The sequence below is a fragment of the Bombus pascuorum genome, chromosome 4 (genome assembly GCF_905332965.1).
Source record: "Bombus pascuorum chromosome 4, iyBomPasc1.1, whole genome shotgun sequence".
Taxonomy (NCBI): Eukaryota; Metazoa; Arthropoda; class Insecta; order Hymenoptera; family Apidae; genus Bombus; species Bombus pascuorum.
In genome coordinates this window covers 11,564,315-11,577,712 of record NC_083491.1, presented here as the reverse complement: position 1 = coordinate 11,577,712, position 13,398 = coordinate 11,564,315, and the positions used below count along the sequence as shown (strand labels likewise).

The window sequence follows — 13,398 nt, the reverse complement described above, 5'->3', positions numbered from 1 at the left end:
GTGTTCAATGAGAATATTCATTCGACTATTATATTATCTTACTCACTATAGTCGTTACTTTATACTCGTACCTTTTTAAGTTGGGCATTTTGTAAGATATCAAAGCAACCTGCATATTTTTAAGTACCACTTTGTACCCCATAAATAGTGGAATTCGATATGTACAGGTAGAAAATTGCATAAAAGAAGGAATATTATTCGACATTCGTCAAATGTGTAGATATAGTATATACTCGTACACGATAGCTAGTGAACATTATCTTGAACAACAGTTTTTCCAAAGCTGATAGGACAAACCTGATTGGCCTTGCAGAATCCAAGTACATATAATTTGCTTTTATGACTCGATAGCTTCGCGAAACGTGTTCCCAACGACGAAATCGTCGCCGGAGGAATCAGAAAGTCATTCATGATATCGATCCCAGACGAATCCAAATGGACAACCCACTCGCGATATAATTTAATGATCATCGAAGGTTTTTCAAAAAACGCGGAGCAGTGTTGTCCGTAGCGCTAAAACCGGCTATCGCGATCGGACACGTCCGCAACGGACATACATAGTCGTTGATCGCAGTTTATTACGAATCGGGCACGGTCCAGATACGGCCGATCGTCGTTACGTGTGCTGCTCGATCGACGATATTATTACAGATTGCCTGAACGGCCTGTGAAATTCATGATGAGCCGTTTAATGGCTTTCGACAGCCGCGAAAATGATCCATTATGTTTCGACGCAGCAGCTTGGCCTTTGTTGATCAACCTCGAGCATCATCGATGCACGAGAGAGCTCTATTAAACTGTTGGTGCAATGCTTCCTTCATAGTCGCTAACAGTTCTATTCTGTTAACCTGGTAAACAGAAAAATTGAATTGATTCGACGAAATCGTTCACGTAATTCAGTTGTACCTCCAGTATTTGAATTAAGGGGAATAAATAATAGTAATTCGAATAAGAGAATGTGAAACTTGTTAAGATTTTCGGGAGTTTCGATACTTTTAGGAGTTATCGAAGTTTAGAAACTCGAGACAAAATTCAAAACTTACCGATAGTTTGCGGATCTTTATGCAAATTCATTGTTTTATGAGCACAATTTAAGAAATAAAAATCTAAACGACGATTTGTTTCATCTATTAAATAAAATATTACAAAGAATATTCCACGTTAAATACTTTATACAATATATTTCTACGAATTATATGGATAATAGACATTTTTATCTTTGCGTTTCTTATACTTATTAAGAATTTTAAGAGTTTTAAATATTCCGAATTATTTGGAATAATTTTGCTGTTTCTAATACACAGTAAGAAACTACGAACCGCTTTGAATTTAAAATTCAAATGGGCCCGCCGCTAGTAGCGACGCTATAATTGTAAATGACCAATCACATCAAACGTCGAAGATGCGAAACGTCATTTCTAAGATGGCGAGGATATTGATGACACGTAGAATTTTCTCGCGATTGAATGTAAAATTTGTGATGTTTTTAAAAATGTTCCGTGTATGACTGTGTGTATATGTGTGTTTGTGCTGTGAGCTGATTGCTGCATATGAACTGATATTTAACCGATAGCAACATAAAATATCAGGTATCCTTTCTTTAATATTAACCTATACAGTAAAGGTTAGATTTCGTTGTTATGTTTACGAATGCAACATATGAAAAATTAATATAATAAACATGTCAATGTATTATTACATTCATATTTGTAATATATTGTCATTATTTGAGTTTGTTATTGTTCAATTCTGCGTACGAAAATTTCTATATGATTTAGAAAGAACAGGTACGTACATATATATACACATTTGACAGTTTAATTATCATTAGACTTTTGCTAATATAATTACAGAAGTACAGATTCGACAGACAATTATTTCACTTACCAAGTATTATGGAAAGCATTATACTTTGGATATTTTATATACGTTTTCATATTCTGTGCGTTTTGTCGTGCAATTTTGCACTTCCAAATTTCCTATAAATGAATACAAATCCGTGCACTAATTATCACTATCGAAGATTCAAATATGTTTGATAAGATCGATGGAGTGAAACGTTTCTTTCTTTATTCTTTCTTAGGATCTCTACCTATTTCCAAACTTTTAAACGTTCCGTTTTTCTATTGTACTTTTTCTAGCGATCCATCTCGGTGCGCGCGCATAATTAGACTGAGTTATCGGCGCCAGATTCGGGGACAATGGCTGTATAAATATTCTCGTCGGGAGCGGTCCACGTACGTGGGCAGATGCGTCTTGCGGATACAGGGTGGTCCTGACTAAATGCAACGTGGATCAGAACAAGGCCGACTCGTAACGAGCGCGTCGCGAAGCGCCTGTTACGGCCACGCTTGATGCACGACGATCTGTCGCGTTTTTGACGCGAGTCGTTACTTGCCACTTCTCAGGCCATCGCCGAATTCCCTCGCGTTTCGTGTACGCGTTGCGATTCCACGAACTTTCGTCGATCCTTGTCATCTAGCAATTCTTCTAACCAGCGAAATAATAGTGTCTCACGTGTCTTCAATAAATCCAAGATATTAACGGATCAAAGACCTGTGTAAGTTACTTGCAGCTTAGGTTACTGTTATTCTTACCATATGTTATGTTACGTAACTGAAATCTAAAAGCGTAATAGTTCTGAAAGAATTTATTTATGTGATATAAGTACAGATGAATGCTCTATTTATCTGTATGTCTGAAGGTAAACGGTTTATGTAATAGACATTCATTGATTCTGCCCATTACGATTTTTTATTCAAATAGATGAATTCATTTGGTAGAAGTTCAATCCGTCCTAATAAATAGAGATTTACTATAATTCTTCTTTATAGGGTATTCTTGTAAGTAGTCCCGCAAAGTATTACTCTGTTTATTAGAGTCCTGAGAAGAACTTAAAAACTTGAAATAGGTTGAAAAAGATCTGCTGAGAAAACAATCGTTTACTAAGTAAATATAAATTATCTAATATATAAAATACCATTTCAATACTATTTGCACTGAAAAAATTTAAAAAAATATAAATATATCTGTGTAGCTTCATCGATAGCTTCACTACTTTGATCAATTACTCCATCGATACTTCTTAAGTATAAGTTACGCTATCAAGGACTCTGTATTTGTAATCTTCAAGGTGTTAAAAGTTATGTAAAAATCTAATTCCATTCTCGCAACGAGAACCACCAACGAGATAGTGAACTGATCGACACGTGGAAGAAAAAAAAGCTGCAACCATTAATAAACGTGCAACACGACATCGTAGGTGGAATGGTAACTCATGCTGGGACCGGAAGAGGAACGCGGTTATAAAATAAATGTAACGAGTCCTGTTCGATAGTAAAAGGCTAATGAGAATAGGTGCGTGCGAATGCCGTGAGACAACGCCCCAATTAACATAACGCATCGTGCGGAGACATTTATTTATTTATATTCGTCTCCAGAGAGTGGTGGAGGCGGTTGGTGGAGGGGACGGGTCGAGCTTTATTTATGGTCTATCAAGTTAATTAATAACGCTCTCTATCCTCTGTCTCTCTTGTTCTCTTCTCGGGCGTGTGTACGACTCGTCGCATGGAAAAATTAATTCGGTCATTAACGGATCGTATCCGTAACAGTATGATTCGTGTCCCTCCTGAGTCTCCCGAGACGACCGAGAAAGATGAGTTCGGGTCCCATGGGCGTTTTCAGAAATATCGATTAATCAACGAAAGGGAGAGGTTGTGGATACAATTGATGGCTTCTACGGTCTCTATCGCTTTGCTTCGGTTCTGACGTACAATTGAAAAGAAAAACAGGCAGGATGTGGCAAGGGACAAGATGATATAATGTGATACAGCTCGGATAGATTATTAGTGGATTAATGGATGTTATAGAAATGCTTTTAGCTTCTTGGTTAGTTGCATAATTGATAGATTTAATTGATAGATACGTATAACGATGAGATACTGGAAATAAAAATTTCATATAAACAGGCGATTCACTATATTGCAAGAAACTCATAAATAACAAGATACGAAGGATCTGCGATTGATTGTCTTATTGTGTAATACAAACTACCAATTTCTAATTTAAAAAGAAATGAATTTTTGATATAAAGCGTAGACAAAGGGAACAAGCTTGTTAACAACTATTATATTTTTCTCAAGACTAATTAACAAAAGAAAAATAAATCAGGTGATATGGCAAAACGAATTAAGTAATGAAATGGATATCGAAAGAATAAGAATAATTAAAAAGAAATATACAATGTCTACAGAAAGCCTTAATATTAAATACAAATTGGAAATTTGGAATTCTGCACGAACGTATGGCGAGGGGTAGAATTTATTTCGCAGGCGTAAAAAATGATGCCCACTAATTGCATAAACCAACAAGTGTAACCCAATCCAAAGTGTCTCCATAGTCAAGAGGATGGATAATTACCATGGTACGAGGCCCGAAATGCCGGTGTAACACGATCGGGCCACTTCTCGGGAAAGAAGGACCTTTTCAGACGGCCGTTTGAATTCGGTTGACCTTCCCTGTTCGAAGGATACTATCTCCTTTAAACCGTAGAGCCCTCTATAAAACAAAAGTCCTCGTGGCCTCTTAATGACCCGACCTAGCGTGTTTCTCGAGGTCGCGGACCACGAATGCGCCACGTCGTAAAATATCGGACAAAATCTTTCCATCGACGTCTTTCATCTTTCTTTCGACGACGTTCACGGCAAGATCTTTCACTTCTTTTCTCTCTATTTTCCAATTAAACGAATTTCCATTAGAAATGATCGTTGGATCGTAATAAAAAATAAAGGTTGTATAGTATATATTTATCGAATCAGCGACGTGTAATCGACGTTTTGCAACATTTCGCGTGATGTTTCATGTTATGAAACGTCATTTAAACGTGGAATGAAAAGAAATCGTGTATAATAGAGATCGCATGAATCTTGCCGGCGGAATAAATTCTGCAATTCGAGATGGAAGTCGTAACAATTTTTTCTCTTCGGATCCGGTTATTTTAGAGTAACGTTCAAACCAGCCGCAGAAATGTCGCACCTTCGGTCTTAACAACATGATAGAGTGCGAGCGACAGCCAACTTTATCATTCTTGAGCGTGGTGGGTGCGTTAACTGCGGTGCACGCTAGTATTTTGCTGGCCCTATTAATAGATACGTCTGTGTCTATGTAGCCGCAGCATTACAGATATTAATAGCCCATAAATTCAACGCTATTTCCACAGGTAAAAGTTGTACAGCAAAAACTCGCAGGCAATTCTTTGCTATTTCGCGGAAGCTATCGTTCAACTGATACTGACAATAAGCGACGTACGAACAAGGAAATTACATTTCTGACGAACTGATTTCTGATATGATTTTTATTGTTATTTGGTATTGAATAACCAAAATACTAATTATAATATTAATTATATTTCAGAGCGATAATTGAACAATTGTCTTTAAAAATGAAAATTTTTAGTGACGAAATAACGAAGGAAGTAGGTGTTCTGCAAAATATAATAAATAACACGTTATTCAAATGTTTTTATGTAACATGCGAAGATAAATACAAATCACTTCGTAGGAGGACACTACTGAATGAATCTTTAGTAAATGCAAAGAAAATGCAAGTGTCTCAAATGTCTAACAGCTTCCACCGTACCAGTACTTTTTAAACAATCAATTTATTATTCAATCAATTTGTGTAAAACTAATAATCAGGTTATAGGAGGAAAAATCATATGAAATTACGTAAGCGAACTTTGAGTCCTATTAGAAATAGATAAATCCACAGGTATCGTATTAATTTACACACAAAACGCATTAACCACCGAGCCAACAAAAACACGAACAGCGTAAACAGATTTCACTGTCCATTAAAATTCCCCGATTACCCCGTCTCATTACCAAAAATACTCCAACGACGTACGCCAATTTCGTTAACAAACATCATCTTCACGCTCCTCTCTAATACTTTTCGCACCTGCAACAGGACAGGTCTTCGAGGAAAGGTCTACCGTTGCAGACATGTAGTCCGCGACGGAGAGGAACATAAAAACTCGGGTTGCTGGCTTTTCGATGGAGCGTCGCATTTTAATTATTTCGCTAGGTTTCGTGATGACGGTTTCGCGGGGGAGCGAGGAAAGGCAGGCAGAGGTTGTGCACTGGGCGGACACAATGGGGCACCGTCGAACGAAGGTCTCGCGGTTCTCTGCCGAGCCCTGGTATAATGTTTTATGGCTGCGATCAGCCGTAGAAGTATGAAGTGTCGATAGAGCGAGGCAGAAGCGAAGAGCGGCAAAGATCAAAGGGCCTATAGACGCCGCGTGGTAGCTCGGGACACGCTCGCCCCCCTCCTTCCAGCTCACGCGTGTTCTCTTTCTCCTTTGCCGACTGGATGGGTCTTCTTGCTCCATCCACATCGTGATTTCAGCTATTCTCACCGTCCTCCTCGCTCCTCACGAGAGCTGCTCACTCTTCGAGCAAATGTCTCTCTCTCTTTTTCTTCGTTTCTTTCTTTTCCTTTTCGTTTTTTCGCCTTTTTCCCCTATTTGTTTCCTTTCGCGTTCGCGATGCTTCTTCCACTTCTTCTTCGCGACCGCGACCGCGTCCAACACTTTTTGCATCTTTTTCCCGAAGATTCCGTGCTTCTCGCGAGGCCATTGGTCCTCCATGCAGTTCTCCAAGATCTAAGATTCTAAATGGAAGAATTCTGAGTTTAAGTGCTTGTCAATGATAATAGTTTGAATGTGCAACGATAAGCGAGAGACTAGGAACGATTAGTTGATATTCGATTGCTTTTGGATGATTCGTATCGTATTTGTATTTTAGTATCGGACCTTTTTAGATTTTTATTTTGCTAATGTCGTAAATGATTGGTGTATTAAGTGGGGTGTGAAACCTTTACGTGATTTATTCGTCGGATAAATTACAATAAATGGACAATGTGGAAGGGTCAATTTGCAAGTTTGGATTGCAGGTTTGCAATCGTAGTGTATGTTTAACATACACAATTTCTTTCTAGAAAAATGTTGCAAATAAGAATTGATGTATTCAGGAATCCATCTAGTAGTAAATTTTCAGAAAATTCCGGAAATATTACCATCTTCTAAATTAAGACATTTCATCTGTTTAAAAAACTTTCAAAAATTAACTTGCTAGAAAAACCTAACAATTTTATTGTTAACAAAAAATTTTCAGCAACTTGTAATAAGGTTCTTTCAAATTTCGCCGAAGGGAAAGTTTGCTAGAAGTGGTTGAGGAGTGGTAGAAGACGTCAGAGCTTCGTAAGTTGCGAATTCGTTCTGACGACGGAAACCCCGGCCTGAACGTCGCGTTTCGAAACTAATAACGGCCAATTGTCGGCGTATCGCGTACCCGGCGTAATTGGAGGAATAAATTGAAAAATTAGCAGAACGGCTCGGTAGCTCTGAGTCATCAGAGTCCCTCCAGATCCGCCGGTCTGCCGATAATAACAACGACTGGAATGTCAAACGGTCGCTTCGGCCTGCAACGAGCGGCCTAACTCCTTCATTTCCCCGCAAATTGCGAACCTCGTGTCCCCTTATCGGCGTCGCTTTGCGATCTGAAAATTTCATCACGTCATCGGTGACGTGCAATTACAAACCCAATACGGATTATATACTTTGAGCAAGCTATTTTCCAAATTTTAATTTTATATCCGATTGGTCTGAATCACTTCCAAAGAAAATACCGAGAATATAATTATGGAGTTTGATAAAATTTGACTTTGCAGCTCTATATGGATGCTATAGAGAACTGTTCCACTAACGAAACTCTTCCGATTATTTTATTTTATTCTCAGTTTTCAAACTATAAGTTCTCCATCGGTAACCTCAAACCTTAAAGATATACGTAAAGTATTACATTTTTCTTAGTTATGTTCGTGAAAGTATGAAATTGCATAAGAATTTGCGACCTAATGATCACAATCAAAATTATACCTATACAATTCTATCGTTAAATTTGAATTTCAAGTTTGCCAATCATCTACCAAGAATTGCATCTGGAAAAAATTAGCAAACTTCTTCCAAATTCCCTTAACCATATACGTAATTCCCTTTTGATTCAAACAAAAAATTCAAAGACACCGAGGACACTGTTTACCTTGTCAACAGTGCAAAGTCTAACCATGAAGAGCGAAGGGGTCAAGAACCCAGTTGCTAATGAGCGGAGGAGGCATCTCTAGTCGCAATCGCATAAATCAGGGCAAAAGGGGCAGAGAACGACGAAGAGATGACAAGGGGAGGGGGGAGAACAACGAAGAAGCAAGTAGGAGAGATAGAGAGAATACGTCGGGCAGGTACGTCGTATACCTGGTGGGTTCAGGAAAACATTGACACGACACGAGGCAACGCACCCGTCCCGCCGATGACACAGCGGCGCACGTGCACTCTGAGTAGTCGGGCATAAATAATACAAGACGCGGACAAAGATGCCGCCCTCTTGACCATTTGTTTAAATTAAAATTATCCCTGGACCGAGCAGAGTTCGTCTCCTCTGGTGTCCGCACGCCGGCTCTTTTATTATAATTGTTAATGGACGCTTGTCTATGCTGCCCCGACCACCTCTGCACGTGGCCTATTCGCGCGCTGATCCGCTCAAACCACCAATCTGCGTTAATTTGTTCGTTCTGACGCTTAATTTGATTTTTTGGCGCCTATGGTTCTTTTGGTATCGTAAAACATAATTTATAGAGTGTGTCTTTGACCATCATCAATCTACTTGCAGAAGGTTGTTTTTTAAACTTTAACGTTGTTACTGTTTAATGTTGTTGGATCACAGATGATCTTCGAGAGTATAGACTGAGTTGCATAATGGTTTCCAGTATTTCATAATAATTGTTTTGTTGCGTTTTACGCGACGAGATTTACCAATTATGTGTATCGCGAGAAACATACAAATTAAACTCAAATACCTTTGAACTTAGAGCTTGGCATCCACTCGAAGAACAAGAAAGCCCTAAACTTTCAAACGGCCTAAAACCAGTGTACCTTGTTAAAGCCATTATTCTTGACGTATCAACATATCAGAACCGTAGTAGAACCATCATGCTGTTAAAATCGAGACTTTTATTGGCCGAGGAGATGGGATGGCTCGGTATAGTTATCGAGAAAGCTGATGACATAAAGATGGGCCAGGATCAGGCTGGAAAGGCAACGAGGTTGAAATAGAATCATCAGGAATTCCGGGCATGACCTTAAATCGACTCCCCGATACCAATCTCTATCGATAGCCTCTCGCTTCGAGGACTCAACTGGATCCTGAAAACACGATAATTCGTCGAAGACTTTATGACGGTCATTTCAGACGTCCTGTCGATTCTCATTCGTGGCTAATTGAACGTTTTCTCACAGGGTTCAAGCGAGCCAAAACAGAAACGAATAAAAGGTTCGTGACGTTCTTCGAATCCTCGAATCACCATCAGATTCACCGATCTGCTCGCGTATGCCCAAACTAATTTTCCAATTAGCAACGAGTGGATTAACACCGTTGTATAAAATTGAAATTCGAACGAGCATCGCGACTATCATATAATGCCGCTATCTTATAACTGACTGCCGTGGTGCTGAACCACGTTAAAGTTTCCGTATATCTAACGATCGGCTAGTAGAAGCTAGACGCTATCGGCTAGCCTGGATCACAGGACAGTTTCGTAAAAACCGTGCTAGACCTGCTGGAATCTTTTTACGCGGGGGAACACATTAAAATACGCAATAAGTAATTACGAGCTGATGTTACTGTTAATTAAACATCGTTTTCGCTACGATGTTACAGAAAGTCAAGTCGACTGGAGTCTGAAAGTAATAAAGAGGCAAATAGGTAGTTTCTTGCGCCCAGTAATTATATCCATATAAATATAACGCTTCCTTCTATGGTAACGGCTGATGCAACACATTTTCTGTGATGTTATGTTCATGCAAAATTTCTATGGACATCGAAGTGAATAATATTGTGTATTTCTAAATTCCAGTTATAATTGTCAATCTATATAAGTGAGACGAATAATAGAAACGCAAAGAATCGAAAACTCGATAAAAGTAAATCAATTTTCCACGTCTATGACAGTAGCCTGATTTAGGAATTTTTGTATGTTTCATCCTTATCAATTAACCACACTAGATCAGACATTTTGTCGAGTATGTAATTCGTAAGAAATATTTGTCTAATGACATAAAACTGATAAGCATAAAATTCATTGGCGCTAATGAAAGAAAATAACAGACAAAATTATAAAGTTAAACGCGATATAATTGAAACCGTCTGACAACAACCCTTTATCGACGTAAACCGACGTTTCATCCAATATGACGTTCCCGCATTCGGCGAACTTAATTCCAGCAAAGCGTGGAATCTGTGGGAGAGATGCGGGCAATCGAGAGGAGGACAGCCAGAAAAATGTTCTTCGGAGCATTACTCATAGCCCATTGAAGGAACTATCCAAAGGCAAGCAACGTCTTCAGAAAACACGAACGTTAACGTGGCCGTGGCCATGACGCATTGGCGCGCAAGAAAAGCACGACGGGACGACCACGGAGAACAGAGTTGCTCGCGCGTTCGTTCTTCGTGGCTCGAAGAGTAAATAGCCCGACAACGGATCCATTCGAGGAGCGAATAAACGGGGGATCCAGTACGATTCGATTGGTCGTTTAGTAGAACGATCACACGCCTGTAAAATGCGAAACTCGTTCCTACAAGATCCGAACGCAGCACTACGCGCAATTTACCTCCTGCTCCGGAGCGCGGTAAAGCACTTTACACCGGGGTCTGGAGCGGTTTTATCGAATTCTGATCTCCTCCCGGTTCCTCTGTCCTTCACCGCCGTTGAATGTGATCCGACTGATAGGCAAACACGATGCCAGATGTTGGGCCAAGGCAATTTGCGCAACGATCGATTTATGACGGTCATATACGTGCACGATGTTCGCTGCTTTTCCCGTTTAATGTAGCTCCAATAAAGTCGTTCCTCGACGAGGCCAATCGCGAATTACAACGGGTCCTCGCGGCGATTGCTTTTTTCATGAAATTTCGAGAGGTTAGACGGAGATACCACTGGACGATAACAGCCGCAAATATCGTGTTTCAACGAACGTTGTTTATGAAATTTGAAAATCCCCGGGAATCAGGATTTTCGTTACGTGCGTTTTTGGGTCCGATTAACGACGTGCTTTTCTGACGAGAATGACTGACAGTAGGGACCCAGGAATAAGATTTCAGAAAATATTAACACCGAAAATGGCTTCGTGTGTTTTCGATTCAGCGTCATTAAAATATATCAGGCGTTATCTTTCATAAATGTTTTAATAAAATTCTTATTTATTGCAGAAAGCGTAGCTTGTGTTCTTAATCCACAACATGCTAACTGAATCATTTATGTTCAAACTCCATTCTTTCGCTTTTCTAAACCTTCAAAAAGCATGAAATTCTGGGATAGCAATGTCTTTATTAGATTACCATTCGTCGAATAAAACGTTTGAAATTTATTTCAGTGATATAGTAATTCCGAAGGAACAAATACAATTTTGAAATTTCGTTGGGATTATCTACTATCGCAAATGAAAGTCAAACTTTTCGATTAATTTCGATGTCAATGTTCTCCAAATTGTTTCATTCCACTATTCGTTTACCTTCGCGCAAGAACTTGCACTATCTCTGAAGATCATATCATCGTTGTAACCGCGCGCTGTATGTTCTGTTAAGTAACGAGACAATCCCTCGAATAGCATAAAGAAACGTTCCACGCGATCATTCACTCTAATAGGAGTTGGCGAGCACTGTTCGAATGGAATGATAGATCGGCATGGCGTTGATCGCATCGAGCCCGCGACGAGAATCCGTCAATGTCGTCGGGTGCGGGGAGTTTCCGTGGCCCTCCTCGTTTGACACGGATACCTTTTCTCTCCCCTTTCTCCTGTTCGCCTTCTTCAGAGACTTTGTCTTAGATGCTGCGAGAAGATACCGTGTGGAAGGTGTAATGGATCGCCACACGACCAGCCGCCCCAACCCCCGTAAGGAACACCGGCTGAGATCGGTCAGATTACAGAGAAGCGGGGCATAATGTCCAAACAGTTGCTCGTCAACAACCGTCTAACGGTCCTACAAAACGTCTACCATTGCCGATCGAGCGGCCGACAGTCGAATTCCTCGAACATCGGCCGATCGAGAGCTGAAATCTTCACGAACTGTCTTGGATACCGTTACGAGGCTCTACAACATGGGCTATCGTGGAAACTGCCGATGTTCGCGCCGATTCCAAGCTGCTCCGCCAGTAAACCAGATCCCCCGTGATCTGGAAACGAAAATTTTACGGTGGCAACCGTGGTTCGTGTTAACTGGTTCGTCTCTCAATGAGATTGTGGATTCCTCTGACATGACGGTAGGCTTAAAGGCTTACTTCGCTGAAATCGTATTGTGCGAGCCATTGAGCAACTTGGATGAATCAGTAACAGGAATATTAGCTAAGTGTGACGCGCAGATTTCGATACAACTTTCTAGATTCATAGTGTAAGTTACTTGCAACGTATATGTTTAATGCTACGACGATTAGTAACGTTACGGCCACTCCATGTAAGGGTCAGTCTTTTTTCATTGTGTATTTTTAGCGAAATATTCGAAGTTACTGAATTTTTCTACTAACATAACAAAAATCATATTTCATTAATTATTGTCGTAAAAGTCGTACTCGATTCCAGTCGATAGTCATAACAATGTTCAATATTCGAAACTAATACATCTTGATTAGGATAAAGACCCTAATTTATAAAATGCTTTTACTATATTGCTACTACATGAGGACCAGCATCGACAAAGAAACACGACACCAAACCGACTTAAAAACCCAGCGAAACCCCTTCGAGTCTAACGAACTTAACAGCAGTACAAACAGCAGTGCAAACATAACCAAGAGTCGATTTAGACTCAGGAAATTTAAGAACCTTCCAATCCAACGGTAGAGACATGGAAGCGTTTCAATCCAGTATAGGGCAGCTGAAGGGATTAATAACCAGGTAGAAGGTAGCGAGAAAATCAAAGCGTAGGATTGGTGTTCACGATGAACAGGCTGAACTATCCCACGGTCGAGCTTCTCCTCCCGCAGGATATTCGATTTCGGTAGCTGTGGCTCGCGTTCGTACGGACTCTACGTCGTAGGAAAACGATGGACGTGGATCTGCGGAAAGACGTGGCACGCCGCGCCGTGGGTGTGTGCGCGGATGGGACGAGGAGATCCACGAGCACACGGCCGGAAAAGGAAGAGGAGAGGGGCTGGTAGAAAGAGCAAACGAGCTGTGGAAGATGAAAGAAGGACGGTGGTATCTCGTGGGTCGTAGTCGAGAAGAGCGAAGAAGGAAGAAATAGTGGTCGTGGGTCGAGGGGGGTGAGTTGGAGGGCGGGTGGATGGGGG

The 13,398-nt window shown here is 40.3% G+C and overlaps 1 long non-coding RNA gene across 8 annotated transcripts in view; it reads left to right on the top strand.

Moving 5' to 3' along the window:
• The first annotated feature begins 1,417 nt into the window (after window positions 1-1,417).
• LOC132906022 (uncharacterized) overlaps window positions 1,418-13,398 on the top strand; it is a 177,551-nt gene continuing 165,570 nt past the window's right edge. For 5 of the 8 annotated variants that reach the window (XR_009657915.1, XR_009657914.1, XR_009657913.1 and 2 more), the window contains exons 1-4: window positions 1,418-1,589; window positions 2,142-2,560; window positions 2,835-2,949; window positions 3,134-3,357. This is a non-coding gene — a long non-coding RNA (uncharacterized LOC132906022). The remainder of the gene's footprint in view (window positions 1,590-2,141; window positions 2,561-2,834; window positions 2,950-3,133; window positions 3,358-13,398) is intronic. The other 3 variants (XR_009657916.1, XR_009657912.1, XR_009657918.1) reach the window with 3 other exon arrangements.